Below are 25,434 nucleotides of genomic sequence, written 5' to 3'. Positions count from 1 at the left end.
AGGCAGATCTCCTTTACTGCACAAACTGACTCCAGATGGGGAAAAGGCAGGTCTCCTTTCCTGCACACATTGACTCCAGCTTGTGGAAAAGGCAGGTCTCCTTTACTGCACACACTGACTCCAGCTGGGGAAAAGGCAGGTCTCCTTTCCTGCACACATTGACTCCAGCTTGTGGAAAAGGCAGGTCTCCTTTACTGCACACATTGACTCCAGCTTGTGCCAGGGTTAGGGCACTGTGTGCAGGAAGATCACAACACCCCTGGTATCAGGGTTAGGGCACAAGTTCTAGTCACATTGACTGATCACATTACTTTTTTTGTCAAGCTACCAACTGTTTCCATTTCCCATCCCCCATATACTGTCAGTGGGAACCTTGGTAACATGAATAAATAAGAGGGCAGCCAATAGGAATACATATTCATTCCTAAACTGACCTTAACTGACCTGAAAAGTGTCAAATTGTATCATTTTCTGTTAGTTTTTTAACGATTTTTTAACTAAAAAATCGTGCCAAACACGATTTTCTTCTCCTGCCAGACGATTTCGATCGTTAAGACGATAGGGCACACGATTCACATCCCTAGTGAATAAACACTCACCCTGACCTCATTATACAGTGTCTGTGTAATGTTAATAATGCAAACCAGTTAGGGTAGATTCCTCCCCTCCCAGAGGATTTTACTGTCGGCACACAGGGGACCGCATTTTTGCTTTTTTTCTGTAATGGATTGGAAAGAGACAAATTTAACACCAGGAGGAATGAATTTTCGATAATCTACTTATCAGAGTTGTGGCAAGACCTGAAGTGAGCTGTTAATGCAAGGAAGCCCCCATGTGTCACGAAATGGAAGTTGAAACAGTTATAGGTGGAAGAATGGCCAAAATTCCTTGTTATTGCTGCTCAAAAGGTGGTGCCACCAGTTATTGAATGAAGGGCTCACAGACTTTTTCACACAAAGGTGCATTGTTTAATCTTTTTGCTGAATAAATATTCAAAATATCTCCCTTTTTGTCTGAGTTGTTGAATAGGGTTACCTGTCTCTTTTATCAGGGTTTAGATTAGGATCTATTCATGTTTTGAAAATAAATTGTGCTAAAATGCAGATCATCCTAGGCAGTTCACAAACCTTTTCTCAGTATTGTATATTTTATTATATACTAGCCGTTAAGCTCGTAACAACGGGCTACATTTTATAACATTTTTTCTGTCCATTTCCTTCCCACTCCCTCCTCCCCATTCTCCCTCCCACATCTCCTCCCCATTCTCCCTCCCACCTCTCCTCCCCATTCTCCCTCCCACTCCCTCTCACCTCCCTTCCCCTCCCTTCAGTCACTCCCCACTCCCCTCCCTTCAGTCACTCCCCCCTCCCCTCACTCTCTCCTCCTCCCTCCCTTCAGTCACTCTCTCCTCCCCCTCCCCTCACTCTCTCCCCCCTCCCCTCACTCTCTCCTCCCCCTCCCTTCAGTCACTCTCTCCTCCCCCCTCCCCTCACTCTCTCCCTCCTCCCCTCACTCTCTCCTCCCCCTCCCTTCAGTCACTCTCTCCTCCCCCCCTCACCTCACTCTCTCCTCCCCCCTCCCCCCAGTCACTCCCCCCTCCCCTCACTTTCTCCTCCCTCCCCCCCTCCCTTCAGTCACTCCCCCCTCCCCTCACTCATCTCCTTCTCCTTCCCTCCCTTCAGTCACTCCCCCCTCCCTCACTCTCTCTCCCTCCCCCCTCCCTTCAGTCACTCCCCCCTCCCTCACTCTCTCCTCCCTCCCCCCTCCCTTCAGTCACTCCCCCCTCTCCTCACTTCTCTCCCCTCACAGCACATCCACAACGAAGATCTCCGGAGGTGGGGGGCCCTCCCTCACGCACCCCGCCGCCGCTCCTGCTTTTCGCCGCCGCTCCTTCCGCTGCCGCTCCTGCTTCTTGTCACCGCTCTTTCCGCCGCTCCTGCTTCTCGCCGCCGCTCCTACTTCTCCTGCTTCTAGCCGCCGCTCCTGCTTCTCGCCGCTGCTCCTTCCGCCGCTCCTGCTTCTCGCCACTTCCCGCCGCACATGCGCGCACGTCCGCTCTGACCGACGTGCGCGCATGTGCGGTAGAGCTGCTCTCTACTGCGCATTTGCGGCACGTCGGTCCGGGCTCCCTTATCTAGTAGATATATAAAAGCCCTGAGAACATTTTTACAGTAGGACACTAACACGGTTTCACTACTATGGCCCAGAACAGGCAAAGGGACCGTATAAGTTTAGAACTTCAATTTCTGTAATCAACAGAGCTTTAGTTTCTTTCTTTGACTAAAAATGCCCTTTGCAGCGTTACAGGAACCATGGTGCGTTTCCGACTGTTTTCTCTCTGCTGTCCTTGGCTGCTGCTCGCCCTAAAGAAATGCCAGTTAAAAAGAACAGAAACAAAATAAGAGTTTCAGCCAACTGCAGCTAAACCGGGACAAAAAGAAAAACACCCTCCTGTATGTCCCAGGCCACGATCCTGCTTGACCCAATGTGCTTTGCTAGGATTCTGACAGATTTGTGCATCTTTCGCCTCTGTGGACATACAACTCCCTTATAAGCCCTATAATTAAAAACGTGACAGTAGCAATCAAGGCTGATGTCACAGTGTTTTCTTTGATGTGAATTTGCTCAAATTCTCTCTAACAAGGCTGAGCACATGTTCCTATGGCTCCTAATGAAGAGATACATTTTGAGATACAGAAACAAAAGCATCTTGGGGGTGAGACATGGAACTGACGCGGAATAGCCATTAAGCAGAATAGCCCTTGGAGGACAAAATAGAGTCAGACGCTGCCCTTTATGCCAGCTTGCATGAATTGCTGTGGCTAGAGCATGGAGCTGTGAAATATTAAGACACAAATTCCACTCCCTTCCCCATCAGATGCTATGTGGCCCCCCTTGTTACTTAATCTCCCCTGAGCCCAATATCCAGTGGCATGGAGAGCAGCAGAAGCTAAACCCTAACACTTGATTTGGCTAACTCTACCCCAGGGATGGGCAATTCCAGTCCTCGAGGGCCGCAAACCGGTCAGGGTTTTCAGGATATCCCTAATGAATATGCACAAGAGAGATTTGCATGCACTCTGCCTCAGTCATATGTAAATCTTTTTCATGCATATTCATTACGGATATCCTGAAAACCCGACCGGTTTGCAGCCCTCGAGGACCGGAATTGCCCACCCCTGCTCTACCCGGATATCTGGTGGCACTTATCCAGCTAACAGTGCTGCTGAATATACCCGAATAAAGTTATCTGGTTGAGGTTAGGCCTGGCCTTCACCCCAATCAGGCTTGTCTGGATATCTTGAGCCAGACAGCGCTGAATATCTAATGCAGTCTGGCTAAAGCTTTGCTGGGCCCTCCAAACTCCACCTCTTCTTATGCAGGTAAATTATCTGCCTGCTGAACTGGGGGGAGGGGGGGGGAGGAGGGCGTTTGTAAAAACAAAGATTTATCCAGGTTTGAACATCGACCTCTCTGTGTTTAAATGTCTCTTGTGGTGGGAAACCCCACAGCCATGGGACAGCCTCTTGTACCGCACCACAAAGGGAATAAGAAATACGCTTTGGTGTTTAAAATAAATCTGGTTTCTGCTGAACTACTCGCACAAGAGATTTTCTGTGTCAGATTTTGCCATTTCTGGCTTTCTTTTTTCTTAAGCCTTACTACGCCATGAAACCAAGCCTGCCTGCACATCCCTGTCTCTGGTGCCTCTCTCTTTTGATCCTGTTAAACTGGAAGGGGTGGTGCTTTTCCTTCTGTCATCTGACTATCCTCAGCACCATACTACACTACTTTAATTAGTGGGTTTGTTTCGCTTTCATTTAAGTTTGAATTCTGAACATAGGTAACCTCTCCCCGTCAGGGTCTCCACCCTCTATTTCTGAATCTCTCTCTCTCTCTTATTAGTCTGAAACACTTGCAAGGTGGCTTTCAAACGAGAAAAGAAAAAAAAATCAGATCTGGTGAACAGCGGATGAAGAAACGGTCCGAGTTTTCCTGGCAAGGGGAGCGGGGAGAGAGTTGGCTCGTAGCTCTTCCAATAGTGAAGAGGAAGAAAAAAAAAACCCCTTCAATTCAAAACATATGTCTGGAAAATAGGAAGAAAGAGTCGTTGTTGGAGTTCCAGAATGCACACTAACTTATGTGAAACCAGGCAGGCTCAAGAAAAGGAACTGCCATTTGGATTCTGCAAAAGAAGTGCTTGACAGCTTGACAGCACTTCTGTAAGCGTCGGAGAATTAGAATGGAGACGAAGATGGAAGAATTCTCTTCATTTTGACCCTGGCAGGTTCCTCCTGCTCAGATGGAACCAGGGCTGGGATCTGGCACCATGAACCTTCATTCGTGACTATTTTATATCTCCTCTCAACTAACTGTGGACCAGTTATTGCAGCGAAGGTCCTCGGCTGGGGACCAGGTGCCTGGGCAATCATGGGTCCTAAATCTGGCCACTAGGTGCTGCTATTGCACAAGGACTATAATTCCCTCTCCCTGGAGGTTGCAAATGGCCATAGTCTGGTGAGTAGAAGCAGCATGGGATCTATTTACTGTTTGGGATCCTGCCAGGTGCTTGCGACCTGGATTGGCCACTTTTGGAAACAGGATGTTGGCCTTGATGGACCCTTGGTCTGACACAGTATGGCAGCCTTTTATGTTCTTAAGTCAGGAATCGAATCTGGGTCCCTCCGTATGGCAACAGGTAGTACTGGCCACTAATCCACTGGATCGGACTACACAGAATTAGTTTTCGATACATGTCAAACTGATAAACAAAGGAATTTTAAAAAAGTAATAATAATTAAGTGCAATCAACTAGGTTACAACATAACTGGAAGCTTTATGATGGGAGGCATTACTTTGTGTCTCTATCACCTGGGTGTGGTCTAATCCTATAACACAAACACCCTTGGTCTAATTACTGAAATAACACCAAGTCATTTAATATATATATATATATAGAGAGAGAGAGAGAGAGAGAGAGATTTGATATTCTGCCTTTTACCAATGTGGGCTACAACAGATTTTAAATCAAACAGTCGCAGTATATTAGTCGAGGATCCCCAGTGTACTATGGAGCCACACGCGGTTCAAACACTTGATCTGAGACTGTGAACCAGACAGGAGGGAGAGGCGCCAAAGGAGAGGGTATGACAAACGTGTGGCTGAAAGAGTCTTGTTAGGCCCGGCCATGGGGATGGAGAGGTGGGGGGAGGGAAGGGAGCATGTCAGGGGAGAAAGGGAAAAGTATCTGCAGCTGGGGAATCTAAAGGAGGTTATATTTGGGGGTCAAACATGTATCTAGATAAGGGAACATGACCCGGGGACTATGATTTTCAAGATATTGGGAGTTTCCAGATAATAGATCAGATAAAAGGTGCTGAAATAAATATCAAGATACACTAGCTCCTCTAAGTGGTCTCCAAGGTCTACCACCAGGTCCGGTTTTCAAAACAACAAAATACACAAATTACCGGGTTCCTTAAATCTCATGTCTAATGTACATAATGCCACCAATCCAAACAGCTAGAATACCAATGTCAATTTAATAACCTTTCTATAAGTAAATTTAACAATTGTAAAAAAAAAAAAAAAATTAAGGTTTTGAGAAAAAATTAAACAAGATAAAGTACTGTTTTTAAGGAATGTGGAAAGGGAAAACCTGAGACTGCACCAATACAAAATTTAAAATTTTGTAGTTTTCAGGGAAGTATCGAATTTCTTTGATACTTCAATGCCTTCAAAAGAGACTTTATAAGCATCTGGACAGACGGCTTTATCCCGGCCCAAGAAAGTCAAAATCTTTAACGAAAGAACGCCACCAAGGCCATGTTTCACTGTGATCCATGCTGCTTCAGGGCCCACGCTTGAGAAGACTATCAGCGACTGCCATCCGCTCTGACCTCCATGGGCGGTGCTATCTGAGGTTTTCCCTTTCCACATTGCTTAAGAGCAGTACTTTACCTTGATTAGTTAAGATTTTGAAAAAGAAGTAGTAAATTAAAAAAAAAAAGTTATTTATAGAAAGTTATTAAAACTGACAATGGTATTGGGATTGTAATGTACATGCTGTACATATACCTGACAAATAGCAATTGGGATATATAATGAAAGCTAGACCTGTTGGCAGACCTCAAGGTCTGGAAGCAGACACTGTCTCAAATGCACACTGTGCTGACTTTATAGGATTAACTCATTCTATTTACATTCCTGCAACAAGTTGGCGTGTTTAAAAAAAAAAAAAAAAGCAAGCACTGAAAGTTTTTGCCATTGGAACCCCATCCAGCTGTAGCCATTTCATTTTATTTATTCGGTCCTTTTGCTTTGTCTGACAGCAATGCAATGGCGTTTCTTGCACCACCGAAGATTTCAAATCCTCTGAAATCACCGAGCAACACACCCACACATACAATTTCATTTTAACAAAGTGACCTCCCATCCAAAGCATAGCTCAAAATGGCACATGTGGAGATTACCACAAATTTAAATCTGCATAGGGTAGCAACCAAAATGACCAATTAGTTCCAAATCATTGAAGAGCAGCATGTTTTCTAACTGCCTAAAGCATTCTGGGATTTAGTGCCCAGAACGCTCAATAGGAAAAAAAAAATGACAAGACAACCTTGAATGCCCTGGAATAAGAGATACATAAACAAGACTGGAAGAGCCTTTGTTAAGAGGGCTTAGAAAAGGTTTTGGTTAATCCATAATACCTTCCCCTACTAATCCTGAGGTTAGGCCGCCTGCTTAGTAAGAAATGAAATAAGATCAGTTTGCAGATTCTCCTTCCATGTGATTCCAAAGTTTTCAAACTAGAGAGACAGCGCGCAGCCTAGCAAAATTGGCAATAAAACTCTAAAGAGTTCCCGGGTGCTTTTGGTGTGGGATTAGTCGCAGGAAAGAAAGTTGTAGTCTCTCTCTGGCTTTCCACTGCTGCCCAGTAAGTACTTTAGGATCAGTTTTAAAACTTTCTGGCGCCCAGACACGCACATAGAAATGAAGGACATGTTGGAAACTATAAAATGACAGACTGCTATAGATAAATCAAAGATCACACCCCGATGATTTAAGATGGGCAGAGATCTGTGGTTGGCTCTCCTGAATTCCATCCTCACATTATGCTTTTAAACACATTTTTTGTGGTTACTCTCTGGGTTTAGGAGTTTTTGTGAGCTCCTAAATTTGAAGCCAACTTAAATAGCTTTTTAAAGATAGCCTTTGAGAACAGGACTTCTCTGCATGCACGAGGGTCTTGCGATATATAATGCTGAAGTGACACTACAAATCGATATATTACATTAAACCGCAACAGGACATCAGTAACACATCAACCCTTTGCTTCCTTCCTGATGTAATCCTCCTTTTATTTCTGTTTTCATACTCCAGTGTCCTTCTGCTTCTCCCCATCTCATGCTGCTCTTTGCAAGTCCATCCAGTAACTTGCACATGCCAGTTTACGCCACAATTACAAGTGCTTCCAGAAACAATTTCTGGATACATTTTTCAATGGTAGGTCAATCAGGCCTACCCTACATAATTTTTCAGATGGTCCGTAGGTCAATCAGGCCTACTCTACATAATGCACCAAAGCCATATGCTATTATTGGGCTCATAGAATGGATGTGTCGACTTTTTCTGGGATGCAAGATAAAAAAAAATTCTAGGAACAAAGTTTGCAATATACTGCAATGCAAACTTTGGCCAGTCATTTTAATTATTTCCCTTCTTCCCTTTATAAGCCAGTGCAAGATCCTGCTGTGTGTCAGGTAATGCAATCTTGAAATACTTTTCAAAAACCAAACCAAAACCCAGATGATATTCTTGCTGTGGCAGTTGGTGGTTAGTGAGCTGACAGGGCAGCAGTCTCCAATACTTTCATTTTTTTTCCAGTGATCTGGAAGCGAGCAGCAAGAACCAAAAAGCAAGAGCCGTGAAGCTGGCTAAAACTGCATCCTTTCCCAAGCAACAAACTACCAAAGGAGTGAATCCAGGAGAGGAAAGGCCCACCTGCTCGGACAAGGAGCTGCAACAGGGGTGCATGTTGATGCCCTAAGTTGCAGAGATAGCATGTCAAGAGGTCAGCTGACAAATCGGTCAGCGGGGCACCGTAGCATTTAAAGGCAGTGAAAGGCAGGTATGTCAAACCAAGGTGCTCGACTGGCAGTTGGCCAGTAAATGAAGTAGCATTATTTGGCGACATGTTTACTCTCCCACAGGACAGTGTCCACTGGAAACCAATGACTGTGAGTCTTTCCATTTCAAGAAATATCTAAGAGCACTGACTGTACAATCAGTCAAGGGAGTTTCTTAATTTGGGGACTGGGAGTGTTACTTTGAACATTAGGATTTTTTCGTCACTTGAATGTTTAATTTTGTTAATTAGATCTGATTATTTAATTCAATTGATTCTTTGACTGACAATTTCATTGGCCACTTACTGGATCCTGGATAAAACTAATTACAGTGAATTCTTTGCAATTGTTCTTAGCCAGTTCGTTACAATATTTCACAAGTCTGAAATGGTAGTCAGTCACAGGTATCGAGATTAGAACATAAGAACATAAATTGCCATACTGGGTTAGATCAAGGGTCCATCAAGCCCAGCATCCTGTTTCTAACAGTGACCAATCCAGGCTATAAGTACCTGGCAAATACCCAAAAACTAAGAATATCCCACACTATTGATGCCAGTAATAGTAGTGGCTATTTTCTAAGTCCACTTAATTAATAGCAGGTAATGGACTTCTCCTCCAAGAACTTATCCAAACCTTTTTTAAAACCCAGCTACATTAACTGCACTAACCACATCCCCTGGCAACAAATTCCAGAGTTTAATTGTGCGTTGAGTGAAAAAAAGAATTTTCTTCTATTAGTTTTAAATGTGCACATGCTACCTTCATGGAGTGCCACCTAGTTTTTCTATTATCCGAAAGACTAAATAACAGATTCACATTTACCCGTTCTAGACCTCTCATGATTTTAAAGATCTAGATCATATCCCTCCTCAGCCGTCTCTTCTCCAAGCTGAAAATTCCTAACCTCTTTAGTCTTTCCTCATAGGGGAGCTGTTCCATCCCCTTTATCATTTTGGTCTCCCTTCTCTGTACCTTCTCCATCAAAACTATATCTTTCTTGAGATGCAGCAACCAGAATTGTACATAGTATTCATGGTGTGGTCTCACCATGGAGCGATAAAGAGGCATTATGACATCCTCCATTTTATTCACCATTCCCTTCCTAATAATTCCTAACATTCTGTTTGCTTTCTTGACTGCCACAGCACACAGAGTCAACAATTTCAAAGTATTATCCACTATGATGCCTAGATCTCTTTCCTGGACGGTAGCTCCTAATATGGAACCGAACATTGTATAACTATAGCATGGGTTATTTTTCCCTATATGCATCACCTTGCATTTGTCCACATTAAATTTCATCTGCCATTTGGATGCCCAATTTTCCAGTCTCACAAAGTCCTCCTGCAGTTTATCACAATCTGCTTGTGATTCAACTACTCTGAATAATTTTGTATCATCTGCAAAATTTGATTACCTCACTCGTCGTATTCTTTTCCAGATCATTTTATAAATATATTGAAAAGAACGGGTCCTAGTACAGATCCCTGAGGCACACCACTGTATACCCTTTTCCATTGAGAAAATTGACCATTTAATCCTACTCTCTGTTTACTGTCTTTTAACCAGTTTGTAATCCATGAAAGGACATCGCCACCTATTCCATGACTTTTTTCTTTTCTTAGAAGCCTCTCATGAGGAACTTTGTCAAATGCCTTCTGAAAATCCAAATACACTACATCCATTATATACTATATCTATATGTTTATTAACCCCTTCAAAAAAGTGAAGATTTGTGAGGCAAGACTTGCCTTGGGTAAAGCCATGCTGACTCTGTTCCATTAAACCATGTCTTTCTAGATGTTCTGTGATTTTGATCTTTAGAACACTTTCCACTATTTTTCCTGGCACTGAAGTCAGGCTAACTGGTCTGTAGATTCTCGGATTGCCCCTGGAGCCCTTTTTAAATATTGGGGTTTCATTAGCCACCCTCCAGTCTTCAGGTACAATGGATGATTTTAATGATAGGTTACAAATTTTTACTAATACGTCTGAAATTTCATTTTTTAGTTCCTTCAGAATCCTGGGGTGTATACCATCCACTCCAGGTGATTTACTACTCTTCAGTTTCTCAATCAGGCCTACCACATCTTCTAGGTTCACCGTGATTTGGCATCTCCCTAACATCCTCTTTAGTAAACACCAAAGCAAAGAAATAGTTTAATCTTTCCGCTATGGCCTTATCTTCTATAAGTGCCCCTTTAATCCCTCAATCATTTAACGGTCCAACTGACTCCCTTGCAGGCTTTCTGCTTCGGATATATTTTTTTAAGGTTTTTACTGTGAGATTTTGTTTCTACGGCCAACTTCTTTTCAAATTCTCTCTTAGCCTGTCTTATCAATGTCTTACATTTAACTTGCCAGCGCTTATGCTTTATCCTATTTTCTTCTGTCGGATCCTTCTTCCAATTTTTGAATAAAGATCTTTTGGCTAAAATAGCTTCTTTCATCTCACCTTTTAACCATGCTGGGAATCATTTTGCCTTCCTTCCACCTTTCTTAATGTGTGGAATACATCTGGACTGTGCTTCTAGGATGGTTTGGGTTTTTTTAAACCATGTCCATGCCTCTTGCACACTTTTTACCTTTGTAGCTGTTCCTTTCAGTTTTTTTCTATTTTTCTCATTTTATCAGTTTCCCTTTTGAAAGTTTAGTGCTAGAGCCGTAGATTTACTTAATGTCCCCCTTCCTGTCATTAATTCAAATTTGATCATATTATGATTACTATTGCCAACCGGCCCCAGCACCATTACCTCTCTCACCAAATCCTGTGCTCCATTAAGAATTAGATCTAAAATTGCTCCCTCTCTCATCAGTTCCAGAACCAATTGCTCCATAATATTGTCATTTATTCCATCCAGGAACTTTCTCTCTCTAGCATGTCCTGATGTTACATTTACCCAGTCAATATTGGGGTAATTGAAATCTCCCATTATTACTGCACTACCAATTTGGTTAGATTAGAGATGACAGAAAACTTGAAGGTTGTCTGGCAGGCCAAGTGTTAACTTCCACTGATTTATCCACCCCCTTAAACTTGTACATTAGAAAAATTGGCATAGTTTCTGACGCACTACAAAAAAAAATTTTGCACAGCTATGAAGAGAACACATTAGGTATCCTATTTAAAAGGGAAATCCAGATTTCAACATATCAAAATATGGAAAAGAAATTCTGAATTCTTCAGACTTGGAAGCCAAAAAACATACCAATCTGTACAAACTTTCAGTCAATGTTTCGATATAAAATCTAATTATTTAAGCATTTCCCCCCTTGCTTGAGTGATCTCAGGATCACAGTGTCCAGCCTTTTCAAAAACTGCTGCACTTTTAACTCCTACTGTCATAATGTAATGCCTTAAATTTGATATTGCTTTATGATGTTTACGCTATGTAAATCTGAGGTTTCATTTTTTTTGTGATCCGCTTAGGACAAATGTTGAAGTTGGTAAAATATTTAGTCAGATGATATGCTGTCTATAGTTGGTAAAGGAGCTTCAACGTCTATGTCAGCCTGCTGGAGTGAAATTTCACTAACAGTGATCTGCATATTCTAGAGCACAGAATTCAGAATTTGTGACTATTAGTTGGTGCCCAGAATTCCAAGCAGGACGTCAGAAGAGCTTTTTGCCAGTGTGGATAGAAGAAAGAAGGTGTTTAACATTTGAAAAAGAAAAAGAAGCAGCTCTGCTTTTAGGTGGCAGAAAATACCTCGGGTCGCTGTCAGCTCTCAGTAATTTATCAAGTAATTTATCAAGTAATTTATCAAGTTTTCTAGGCTTTTTGTACAATTCTGGTCGCCGCATCTCGAAAAAGATATAATTGCGATGGAGAAGGTACAGAGAAGGTCAACCAAAATGATAAGGGGAATGGAACAGCTCCCCTATGAGGAAAGACTAAAGAGGTTAGGACTTTTCAGCTTGGACAAGAGACGGCTGAGGGGGGATATGATAGAGATCTTTAAGATCATGAGAGGTCTTGAACGAGTAGATGTGAATCAGTTATTTACACTTTCGGATAATAGGAGGACTAGGGGGCACTCCATGAAGTTAGCATGGGGCACATTTAAAACTAATTGGAGAAAGTTCTTTTTTACTCAACGCACAATTAAACTCTGGAATTTGTTGCCAGAGAATGTGGTTAGTGCAGTTAGTATAGCTGTGTTTAAAAAAGGATTGGATAAGTTCTTGGAGGAGAAGTCCATTACCTGCTATTAAGTTCACTTAGAGAATAGCCACTGCCATTAGCAATGGTTACATGGAATAGACTTAGTTTTTGGGTACTTGCCAGGTTCTTATGGCCTGGATTGGCCACTGTTGGAAACAGGATGCTGAGCTTGATGGACCCTTGGTCTGACCCAGTATAGCATTTTCTTATGTTCTTATGTTCTTAACCCTGGATATGGGGAACACCCACTGCTTCAATGTTACAGTGATCTTCTGGGCTTGGAAAACTTGAGGACGTTCTGAGCACTTGCTACAGGGAGACTGAATACTAACAGCACATGGTTTGCTATCTTCCATGACTGCAATGTGGGATTTACATTTTTTGTTGGCCTACATACTTTATCTTTCTTTAAGCATTAAGATATCCTAGGGAGGAGGGAAGGGAGGTAACATTCATACACACACATATGACGAGAATATTTAGTGGCATTTGTGTGTCTGTACATGTGTTAATTTCAAGATGTGTATACAAACGAATGAAGTGCTTGTCTGTGGGGAAGAAGGGCAGGTGAGCGAAGTAGTGTCAGAAGCACAGTGTTGATATCATTAAGGCATTCTGATTTAAGGACCACGATGACGGACAAATCAACCAATTTGTGTTTAGTGATGGTTTAGCACATTTTTGTGATCGCAATCTGAGTTTTGAAACAAGATCCTTACTCACCATTTTTGCATAGAAAATGATATGAGAACAAACCCTCTCCCCCCAGGAGTCTCTTTCTTGTGAGGGTAGCTTGCATTTCAAAAAGGAGACTGCAGTCACAAAAAAGGGGCATAAGCCATGGCCCAGGATGTGGATTGCTAGGACAGAATAAAACTGGTCCATTTCAATTCAACAACCTATTCATGTACCTAAATGTTCTTCATGCAACCATTATAGCAGCAATTAAATATGTAGTACAAATCACCCTCTCTCTCTCTTTTCTTCTTTAGAATAATAAAATACAAGATTTGGTAAGCAGGATAGAAATGGCTTCCCAAAACCTGTCCCAAGACCTGAAGACGATTGGACAGAAATTCCTGAGTAAGATTCAGGAACTCCCTCAGTCAGGGTTCTTCAACATTATTGCGTTTACCGTTCTTCTTCTGTTCATTGGTAAGTAGTGCTCCAGATACTAAGGAAAGGGTTTAAAGGGACACATGCCACCTACAGGCCAAGGACCAGATATTAAATATACTTAATTTCAAAGAAACAATTCAAAGAACATGTTCTCATAGATCAGTGAAGTCTGCTGTTTAGATGATGCCTTGGATTTTGATACGATTTGGTATTTTGTCTGCATGGATGAATATGTTCTTGGGAAATAACAGTCAAACTAGTTCTAGGTGAAAACATTTTAATGGACTAACTCAGTACATCTGGGGCTAATTCAGTAGCCTGGAGAGCATAGCTCGGGAAAGCTAGTCACAGACGTAATGAGTTAGTTCAATATTTTGTTGACCTAATTTCTACATATTCACGTGAATTAACATTGCGACCACAAGATTTTGCTAGGGAAATAAGTAAAGGCCTCCATACACATCATGCTTATGCCACATTACAATTTTGTCTAGACTTTATTTAATGAACTCCTTTTTCTTATTAAACTCTAAACCAAAGCTCCCCCGCTGAATAATGCTATGAGCTTCCTGGGATATTAAGTTCCACATTTAGCCTCCCAGGAACTTTAGTGATCTTGCCCCTCTTCCAGCGGAGTGGAACTTGGCTGTTACTAGCATGGAAGGAAAAATTATCACCTCTCCCCCCACCACAATTCAGACAAAGGGACTGTGGAACTGGCTACCAGCAGCAGGTGTGATATAAGGAGAAATGGATGGTAGATCCACAATACAATGGGCACTGCCCAAATTTTATGCCCAAGGTTCAGTGGGAATGGCACAAAAGAAAGAGAAAGGAAAAGCTGCCCTGAAGAGCACCAGAGTGTATTACACGCTGCCGACACCACTCTGTGTTTTAGAGGGCAACTTTCAAAGCCATTTATGCAGACTAATAGTGATTGCCACGTGTACACTGGTTATCTGCAAGTTGCCCTACTTCAATTAAGGCCAACAGAACAAGGAGTGTTCCACAATGCTTGTACCATTAGCCTCATTTAGGGGAGGTGTTCTGGAGGGGTAGGGGAGGAGAATGTTTGGAACAGGATAGAAAACTAGCATGTTTAGATTATATTTTCAAGTCTACGTGCATTATTTTCCGAAGATGTTCTTACCTGGCACCAAGAGCAGTTGAAAGTGTCCGAGTACTTGATATCCATGACAAATTTCAAAATGACTCTCACTTGCCCACAAACTTAAAGGTGATGCAGAGTCCTTGAGTAAAAAAGGCACCTACAGATTTGGTTCATGCGGAGAGTGTGAAAACTGCCCCCTTCCGCCCCCCACCCACCCACTAGCCCTTTCAGCTTGAGTTTATTGAACAGAGACAGCAGTAATGAAATTATCCTCTCACATTTCTGTCTCTAGATGCCCCAATATGAAGTTAACACAGGCAGCAGCATCTTCTTCTTGCTGCTTTGATGGCAATTAACCTCTGTTTGTTTCCAGTACACCAGAGTTTCTCTTTGCATGTTAAACAGAAGCTGATCAATTGCTCTCTTCTCCCATTCCTCTTCCTAGTTGCCGTGCTGCTGATGGTTGTAATCGCCTGCAGCTACTACTGTTGCGGGGTTAATAAGAAACACAGGCTCATCAAGGTTGAGCCAACCCCGGACGTATAAAGACCCACAGAAGATGTTCCGAGGAAGCAGCTGGTCCTACCTGCGTGGGCTGGCACTCAAAAGAACCAGCTCCCTACCACCGTCCTCCAATCACCACCGTTATGTCAGCTCATTCAAAGTCACCTTAGTAACACCATTCAACAGAAACAACTGGTGAGAGGGGAAAAAAAAACAAACCCAAAAAAACAGAGTCTCGTTGGGATGTCTGCCACAGTCCGTCTTTAGACCCCCAAAAAAAGAGACTGCTACTTTCTAAATGACTATGCGCAAAACAAAAAACAAACATTAACTTAGCATCCAAATAAAGAACTATAAAAAAAAATGTTAAAGATACTGGAATAACTGCAAATAAAACCATATTTACATTTTCTTTGATGACAGCTAAAGAAAAGAACAAGCAGACACAAACTGTGTGGAGGAACCAAGGATGAATTTTATATCTCTGTCTTCCACTAGTTACATTTTTCACTTTACTATTTCAATCCCTTATCATCGGATTTTTTTTTAATTATTTAAAGAGACTGGAAATACATTTTATGGACATGACAACTAAAAACAGGATCACCTCTTTCAGTTCTGATTGTGGGGAGAAAAACTACTTTTTTCAGGAGATTGCAAACTAAATATTTCTTTTGAGATTTGTTTTATGAGGACTTCCACAATTTATTGTTCCTACTGTGTACTGTACATTTGGCAATACTTATATTTTTATTGATAAAATGGAGGAATTTTAAGAATATAAATAAGTTATGGATGCTAAGATCATCCTGACAATGTCATTTACTATTTCAATCCCTTATCATCGGATTTTTTTAAACTATTTAAAGAGACTGGAAATACATTTTATGGACATGACAACTAAAAACAGGATCACCTCTTTCAGTTCTGATTGTGGGGAGAACTACTTTTTTCAGGAGATTGCAAACTAAATATTTCTTTTGAGATTTGTTTTATGAGGAATTCCACAATTTATTGTTCCTACTGTGTACTGTACATTTGGCAGTACTTATATTTTTATTGGTAAAATGGAAGAATTTTAAAAATATAAACAAGTTATGGATGCTAAGATCATCCTGACAATGTCATTTACTATTTCAATCCCTTATCATCGGATTTTTTTTTTAATTATTTAAAGAGACTGGAAATACATTTTGGGGTAGATTTTTAAAAAGAGCGCGTTCGCGTACTTTTGTTTGCGCACCAGGCGCAAACAAAAGTACGCTGGATTTTAGAAGATACGCCGGCCCATAGGCCGCTGGCGCACGCAGAGCCCCGGGACGTGCGTAGGTCCCAGGGGTTTTTGGAAGGGGGCGTGTCAGGGGGCAGGACCCGATGACGCGGCATTTCGGGGGCAGGGCGTGGCGTTTTGGGGGCGGGACCGTGGGCATGGCGCCGGCCCGGGGGCGTGGTCCAGGCCTTCGAACCAGCCCCCCGGGTCGGAGCACGGGGCGCGCGTAGATTTACGTCTGCTTCTCGCAGGCGTAAATCTACGGACAAAGGTAAGGGGGGGTTTAGATAGGGCCGGAGGGGTGGCTTAGGTAGAGGAAGGGAGGGGAAGGTGAGGGGAGGGCGAGAGTTCCCTCTGAGGCCGCTCCGATTTCGGAGCGGCCTCGGAGGGAACGGTGACAGGCTGCGCGGCTCAGCGCGCGCCGGCTGCCCAAAATCAGCAGCCTTGCGCGCGCCGATCCAGGATTTTAGAAGATACGCGTGGCGTATCTTCTAAAATCTTTGTTTTAGAAGATACGCCACCTACGCGTGGCGTATCTTCTAAAATCCTGGATCGGCACGCGCAAGGCTGCCGATTTTGGGCAGCTGGCGCGCGCCGAGCCACGCAGCCTGTCACCTTTCCCTCCGAGGCCGCTCTGAAATCGGAGCGGCCTCAGAGGGAACTCTACGGACAAAGGTAAGGGGGGGGTTAGAAAGGGCCGGGGGGATGGGTTAGGTAGAGGAAGGGAGGGGAAGGTGAGGGGAGGGCGAAAGAGAGTTCCCTCTGAGGCCGCTCCGATTTTGGAGCGGCCTCGGAGGGAACAGTGACAGGCTGCGCGGCTCAGCGTGCGCCGGCTGCCCAAAATCGGCAGCCTTGCGCGCGTCGATCCAGGATTTTAGAAGATACGCGTGGCGTATCTTCTAAAATCTTTGTTTTAGAAGATACGCCACCTACGCATGGCGTATCTTCTAAAATCCTGGATCGGCACACGCAAGGCTGCCGATTTTGGGCAGCTGGCGTGCGCCGAGCCATGCAGCCTGTCACCTTTCCCTCCGAGGCCGCTCCGAAATCGGAGCGGCCTCAGAGGGAACTCTCTTTCGCCCTCCCCTCACCTTCCCCTCCCTTCCTCTACCTAACCCACCCCCCCGGCCCTATCTAAACCCCCCCCTTACCTTTGTCCGTAGATTTGCGCCTGCGAGAAGCAGACGTAAATCTACGCGCGCCCCGTGCTCCGACCCGGGGGCTGGTCCAAAGGCCTGGACCACGCCCCCGGGCCGGCGCCACACCCACGGTCCCGCCCCCGAAACGCCACACCCGCCCCCCAAACGCCGCGTCATCGGGTCCCGCCCCCCTGACACGCCCCCTTCCAAAAACCCCGGGACCTACGCGCGTCCCGGAGCTCTGCGCGCGCCGGCGGCCTATGGAAAATAGGCGCGCCGGCACGCAAGGCCCTGCTCGCGTAAATCCGGGCAGATTTATGCGAGCAGGGCTTTTAAAATCCGCCCGTTTATGGACATGACAACTAAAAACAGGATCACCTCTTTCAGTTCTGATTGTGGGGAGAAAAACTACTTTTTTCAGGAGATTGCAAACTAAATATTTCTTTTGAGATTTGTTTTATGAGGACTTCCACAATTTATTGTTCCTACTGTGTACTGTACATTTGGCAATACTTATATTTTTATTGGTAAAATGGAGGAATTTTAAAAATATAAATAAAGTATGGATGCTAAGATCATCCTGACAATGTCATTTACTATTTCAATCCCTTATCATCGGATTTTTTTTTTTAATTATTTAAAGAGACTGGAAATACATTTTATGGACATGACAACTAAAAACAGGATCACCTCTTTCAGTTCTGATTGTGGGGAAAAAAACTACTTTTTTCAGGAGATTGCAAACTAAATATTTTTTGAGATTTGTTTGATGAGGACTTCCACAATTTATTGTTCCTTCTGTGTACTGTACATTTGGCAATAGTTATATTTTTATTGGTAAAATGGAGGAATTTTAAAAATATAAATAAGTTATGGATGCTAAGATCATCCTGACAATGTCAGATCTTAAATCAATGATCTCTTCTAGTATTTCCAGTAGTTGCTGTGTTTTTAATTGAGCTGCACATTTATCTGAACAAGGGAACATAAAAAAAGGCAGCTGAGCAATTTCATGGACAAAAAAAATACTTTAATGTATATTAAAAGGACAACAATTTGAACTCTTAAAAATTATACCATCAATAAATTTTGGAAACTAGCTACATGGCAATCACATTCAAAGACTTGAGGATCCAGTGGCCCTTAAAGGGGTACTTCACGTTGAAGTGCATTCCAGGTGTTGCAGAGTAACAACATAAAAGGGACCACAGTAAAATGATTTCTGTGCCATGCCATGTCTAACAGAAATGGAGCTGTGATGTTCGAGACAGGGATATCATCTTGCTGAAGTGAGAGACAGCAGGACAGGGAGAAAGCTCATGCCAAGATAATGGTGGAATTATGCCAACAGGGTAGCAAAGATCATTAGAGTCTGTGCACTGGTTGGCACCAGAATGAGACTAAATACAAGCCTATCTCCAGTACTACATGCATGTGCTTTATGGGTCTCATGCATTGTTTCCCCATACAATGTGCCTCTGCAAAACAATTCTGGATGTCTCTGGCTTTTTAGGTGTTACAAAACAACTAGTCTACCTTTCAGTCACACCTTCCTTTGCTCACATCTTTAAGCATATAAGAGGCAAAAAGCTTTAATCTACATCCAAAACCTGCACTAACCATTTTAAGGTGCAAGAGAAAAGGAAAACCACTGGATTTGTATTTTTCTATTTTCCTAAGTCATGAAAATGAAGAATTTGACTGTTTTCATACTACCTGTTTGATGAATGTAAATATTCTGAACTGTTTTGTATTGTGATAGAGATAAGATTGTATATAATAAATATCTGAAAGGTTGATGCTATCTGTTCAATTGTATTTTCCTGACTATTCTTTCTGGCTGTCAATAGCTTACTGAACTCAAGTCCTTTTAATGGCAGTATGTAGTATGGTAAAAGTGTTTTTATCTGATCATTTTCTTTCCTCGTGTCCTGCTAGACCAATCCATTACCCTTTGGATTTCCTCATTCCTCAGCTGCCAGTCACAGAGATCACACACCCCTTATGCAATCAGTCTTTTGCATAAAAGGGGGAGTAGTCAGTGGCCCTGGTCAGCAGCCTCAGTCAGCGCAATCAGACAAGAAATCTCAAGTATGCCCTTTCTTTCAGTTCTTATTACATTTTTTTTTTTTTAATTGAAAGTTTATTAGCGCTGTAGTGAGTAAGCATACATAAACAATATCACCGTACACCAGTACAGCCACCTGAAGCATATATCAGTATAAAAAGTATAACAGGATAGAAACAGACAAGCAACAGGGTGTTTAGCATTAATTCCTCCCCCCCCCCCCCCCCCCCCCCGCATGTCAAATAAAGTCTAATGAAGATTGGTTGGCACAGCGCCATCCCCACCGCCGCTACTCCACAACAGTTCCGGGCCATAGGCAAGCAGCTAGATTAGCCAATCAGGGATTGGAGAATGTCAAAGGTCTCCATGTGATGTAGGGCTGCCAGATTGTGTGGAACTTAGGCAGGCGTTGATATTTCAGGGCGGTAAGACGATACAAGGTGCAGATACTATCCAGACGGCTAAGTAGTTCTGATGAAGTAGGTGGCAGGGGCCTCTTCCAACGGAATGCAATTTCCATTTTAGTCGCCGTGCATACCTGTTGCACCAGTATTTGACCGGACGGAGCCAGAGAGTCCTCTGAGGCAAATAGTAACGCCTGGTCCATTGTAAGAGTACAGGGGGCCCGTAGAAGTTGTGATAGTAAAGTGGAAACGTAGGTCCACAGCAGTCTGATAAATACACAGTCCCACCATATATGCCGAAAGGTGCCCTGATGGTGGCAATTCCGCCAGCAAAAGGGGTCCATATGAGGGTAGCAATGTTGTAGTCGGACCGGCGTAAGGTACCACCGAAATAGCATCTTATAGTTGGCTTCTATGCTCCGTGTAGAAATATTGCCCCGAGAGACCTTGGATAAGAGTCCATTCCTCTTCTGAGTAGGCCCTCCCAAGATCGGCCTCCCACGACAGCATGTGAGGAGATTTAGCAAATGGTCGAGTAGATAATAGGCGGTACAGTTTGGAATGAGACCCCCCACAGCTGAGGTAGCGGTACAATAGCCCTCAAACAGAGAACGAGTAGGTGATATGAGGCCCTTAGCTCGGGGCGCACAGCAAGAAGTGTCGAAGCTGCATGTATGGAAGAAACTCCATGGATGGTAAATGGTAGAGGTCCTGAAGCTCCGAAAACGGTAAGGGAAGGGCTTGCTGCATGACCTGGTGAAAGCAAGTGACGCCACGGGCTTTCCACAGTTCGTAAGCTTTGGTGGGAAGGCCAGCTGGAAACAGAGTGTTGTGAAATAAAGAGGTAAGTGAGTAATACTCTGAAGTGCCCACAAGCTTGTGCCGCCATCTCCTCCACACATTGTAGGTGTGTCTGGTTAGAGGGGGCGAGCTGAAGATTCGACCTCCAGGTTTTGGTAGGTTGCCATAGTAGAGAAGACAATGGTGTCGGTCGTATCCATTCCTGCTAAAGGGGGAGAGAAGAGTGAGGATCTGAGGATTTTTTTCAAGTCCTTCATGTGTCTTGGTCCAAGGGTTTCCTCTGTGAATCTGGCAGTTGTTGAAAGAAGAAATTCTTTGGGGAGGGAATGATATGGCTAGATGCACTATAAGTTCCCGGGTTATAGAAGATTTTCAGAATTAGGCCTTGCTAAAACCTCACAAGTTTGAAAAAAAAGTTTACAGTTCATAATGTAACCATGGAGCGGTTCCATAACATTTTTTTTCATATTTTCAGAAAAAAATGCATAGTGTGGTTTTAACATTGTATAGAGATGGATCGGTACAGTTAGTGTCATATGCAGATCCTGATTTATAAGCCTCTTATCTAGTGATGTACAATAGTTTTCTGTCCCACCTGTGCTTCTCAAATCATAATTCGTTATTTGTAGATTGGAATTCAGAATTCTAGGATTCTCATGGATTCTGGAGGACATTGAATTCATTTCTTTAATTAAATTACATTTTAATAGACAAACAAGAAAAATATTCAGAGATGTTGCCTGAGAGGATTCTGAGACCATGCAGATCTCTTCTCAACAGGGGAGCACATTGGATTTTCTCATGTAAGGCTTATTAGGTCTTCACTACAAGAGATAACGTGTAAACTTCAACTTTTCGGAGTAGTATTATGACCAGACGTTATAAGAGTTTAATGAACACTAGAAGAGGAGATGTCCATAGAAAGAAGTAAGTGCAAATTGCTCTTATCCATGCACTTCTTCTCCACTATGAACTCTCAACTGTACACTTTCCACCCTTGTTACACCACATGCCTGGAAAAGATGTCCTAAGTCAGTGTAACATGCTCCCTCTGTGGCCTTATTCAAATCCAGCCTAAAACGCACCTTTTTGAAGCTGCTTTTCAATCTTTTATTTGTTGTTTATATTCTGCCTTTCAGGTACTTCAAAGCGGATTATTTCTCCCAGACCCCAGAGGGCTCCCAATCTTAATGACTTCTTTATAATAAATATACTTTCCCATAGGCGGTTTTAACATGTATGGTTGTCTTGACTAGAAAGTAAGCTCAGGGAGCAGGGAGTGCATCTTATGGGCATCTGAGCAGAGCTGTATATGTCCAATAGCACTTTAGAAATGGTGAATAGTAGTAGTACAAGAGCTGTGCTCTCCTTGTTCCAGAGGAAGGGGCAGATTGCCTTTTCTTCCCCCTGGGAGATTGTATTTGCTCTTTCATTTGTGGAATGTAAAGATTAGAGAGAGAGAATTCCAGAAGTGACTCTACTGCTCTCAGGTTCAGGAGGGTTTACTATTCCTAGATCCCAGAGCTAGCAAGGATCTTTCCAGTTTTTGTGATAGCAGTAAAAGAGGAAGAAAAGGATTTTCTATGTTCTGATCCTGTTTCTGAGGGAGAAGGAGACCCTTTAGCAACCCATTGTAAGTTCCAGTTTCTCTGCATATGTGTTGCCATATAAAGAACTGTATTTTGGTCTATTCTTGTCTAAGGAACGCTAAAGATATGTTTTCCTGCTCTGCATCACAGACCTTTGTCAATTTCTATCTTCAATAAGTTGAGATTTGTGATTTCTTTCTTTCAGTGACAGTGTTTCATCCCCAGCTGGAGACCCCTTTGTCCCGGCACTGCAGTGTGTTTGCCAGTACTCTACAGCACTTAAAGGTGGCCCCTTACCTGTTTATGAGGGCTACGCTTGGAAAAAACACTATTCCTTCTCCTTTTGAAGAGGGACAGGTTTATTAGAAGTGGACATTGTCTTTACTTTGACTTGAACACAATATATTAGCCCTTTTGTACCCTTCTGTGAAACCTGGTGTCATGGGTCCCGGTAAAGTTTGTTTCAAAAAATCTGTGCATCCAAAATTGGAAATATTGTCATATTTTTAAAAAGTTAAATTAATAGTAAGACTCCAATCTTTTAAAGAAGAAAAAACATTTTTGAAGTCTATTATTTTCATGTGCTTGTAGAGGAAAGTTGTTTTTAGATTGAGGTAAACAAATATTTTTTCTAGTGCATATGTAATAAAATGTAAGAAAACAAACAATAAAGCCTTCACACTCTGCAAATGTTTATTTCATGAAACGGGCAGTGTGATCACAAAGTTCATTAAATAAATTGATGGATTATTAAGCCACTCTTAAACATGTCCGTAATGATTGAAATAGTCTAAAAATTACAGCATTTTATAATTGAAAAGAATGCTTTATCAACATCCAGAGTGTACTGTTTCCTGGTTATGTTTATAATATCTTTCTCAAAATGAAAGCTTGATTGACTGTAAAGTCCCCAACTACAGTCAGGTAGTTGATGTCACACAAGGGCTTGCAGCGAGCATTGTATGTTACCAGGTATTGACCGTCCACGTACACTTTGAAATAATCCTCCTCGCACTCAATATCAATCTATAATATAAAGAAGACAAAGATATTTTCCCATTGTACTAACAATCATTTATTTGTAATTTAATACTATATTGTAGTGGCACATCCGGTACAAGATTTGTCATATCTGCCTTCTGGCAGAGTGGTGTTAAATTTCAGTTGTACTAGAGTTTTTACTTTTTGCTTTTTTGTCCACTTTTATTCCTTATTGACACCCTTCCAGCTCTACTCCCAGTGGCTTGTCAGTTTGAAGCAAATGGGTAAAACGCAAGGCATAAGTCCATATTTTTCATTTTTGGATCCCTGATGAAACAAATGGAGGGGTCCCAAGAATGAAACAAAAAAACATTCAGCTAATTTTTTTATGTTTCCCATTTAAGTCTATGGCTGTGCCCTGTGAAAATAAACAGATAGAGGTACCAACTATTGGCTGTGTGACCTCACAGCCTTGTTAGGGCCCAGGAAGGACAAGTTGGCACAGAGATTAGCCATTGGTGCAGCATCTTTTTAAACAGCCTACAGCTGCTATTTGGATCAAGTGACTCTGTCCCACTCTCACTGTAAAATCTGAGCATGTTCAAGAAGCAGTCTCTATTTTCTCTCTAGCTTTTGGAGAAAGACGTGTTTGTCGAAGCTCTCAGAGTTTTATTTAAAAAGCTTAGCAACTTTTGGATTTGGCACTGGTAAAGGACTGCTTCTGATCTTTTCTCTGTTGCAGTGGTCTCATGTACTGTACCAGACAGAGACAGCGCACTGCTGCTTGATTTTGATTTTTTCTCTTCACTGGGGAAAGGTCAGGGTAGGAGACAGTGTGAGGATTGTAACAGTGCTAGTGATTTTTTTTTTGTCCTGGACAGTAAGGTGAACACAGCACACTGACAGATGAAAAGAAAGAGTCGTATCAGGATGCCAGTTCTTTTTGATTCTAGCTAACAGTTTTTTCTATGTGGAGTCAGTCAGTATTAAGTTCACACAGAATACCACACATATCTTGCTTATGTGTCTGTGTGCCTGACAGACAATTTTCCATACAAGGAGTGGCACTGTGCATGGGGATACAAGGTAGGTATCAATAACATAAATTTCATTTGTAATATCCAAGCCTCCAATAGGCAGTGTACTTGAACAAATTCTATTATGGCAGGAAAAGGAGAGGAGGGAATAGCAGGCTTGGCAGCCTTGGCAGAGACAGAGAGCAATTGGTGCAGATCCATCCCAGTCCAGTATCAGTGATAAAAAAAAAGGGCACTAGTCCTGACTCTAAATTGAAAAGACCCTTTTTTAGCTGTAGAATCACAGGGAGTGTAGAAAGCACTGGAAGCTAAAGGCAGAAGCAGTTGAAATTTGGAAAAACATGTGCCACTACCACCTGTTCCTTGTTTTGGAAAATAGGGAAAAGGCGGGAGAGTCGCCACAGCAGAACATAAGAACATGCCATACTGGGTCAGACCAAGGGTCCATCAAGCCCAGCATCCTGTTTCCAACAGTGGCCAATCCAGGCCATAAGAACCTGGCAAGTACCCAAAAACTAAGTCTATTCCTTGTTACTGTGCTAGTAATAGCAGTGGCTATTTTCTAAGTCAACGTAATTAATAGCAGGGTAATGGACTTCTCCTCCAAGAACTTATCCAATCATTTTTTAACACCAGCTACACTAACTGCACTAACCACATCCTCTGGCAACAAATTCCAGAGTATGGCAGAAGCATGGGCGGTGACAAGCGGAATTATAACAGTTCTCTACATTGGTTACTGCTTCTGAGGCAATGGAGGCAGTATTTTCACTAATTCTGTGGAAGAATATTGTCTGGGATTCCCTGATTCAGAACTTGAAGAGCTAGTTACAGAAGAAAGTTTGGGAGGATTAGTCAGTAGTATCTATCCTCCAGTATGGTTATAGGGAAAATAGATAATGATACTGACTATGATTAGAGCAAACCCAAGCAAGAGAAGTCAGAGCAGGTAAAAAGTGTGAATGATATCTCTGTTTCTCAGGGTTCACCCTTAACCTCAATACTAATGCCAGCATCAACCCACAAGGATGTAGAGAAGAAAGCATGGAAAACATCCCTGATCTAGAGGCACTTTAAAGTGAGGGAGGACTCGCGTTAAGCAGGTGATTGCTT

General features: G+C 42.6%; 1 long non-coding RNA gene across 2 annotated transcripts in view; it reads left to right on the top strand.

The window, feature by feature from the left end:
* Positions 1-15,782, top strand: part of LOC115082269 — a 50,692-nt gene extending 34,910 nt beyond the window's left edge. The window contains exons 1-4 of one of the 2 annotated variants that reach the window (XR_003854117.1): positions 4,239-4,518; positions 7,888-8,131; positions 13,291-13,453; positions 14,974-15,782. This is a non-coding gene — a long non-coding RNA (uncharacterized LOC115082269). Of the gene's footprint in view, positions 1-4,238; positions 4,519-7,887; positions 8,132-13,290; positions 13,454-14,973 lie in introns of those variants that run through there. The other variant, XR_003854116.1, reaches the window with a different exon arrangement.
* Positions 15,783-25,434: the final 9,652 nt, after the last annotated feature.

The sequence above is a fragment of the Rhinatrema bivittatum genome, unplaced genomic scaffold, assembly GCF_901001135.1.
Source record: "Rhinatrema bivittatum unplaced genomic scaffold, aRhiBiv1.1, whole genome shotgun sequence".
Lineage (NCBI taxonomy): Eukaryota > Metazoa > Chordata > Amphibia > Gymnophiona > Rhinatrematidae > Rhinatrema > Rhinatrema bivittatum.
The sequence above is the reverse complement of the archived record's forward strand: the minus strand, read 5'-3'. Positions and strand labels throughout refer to the sequence as shown.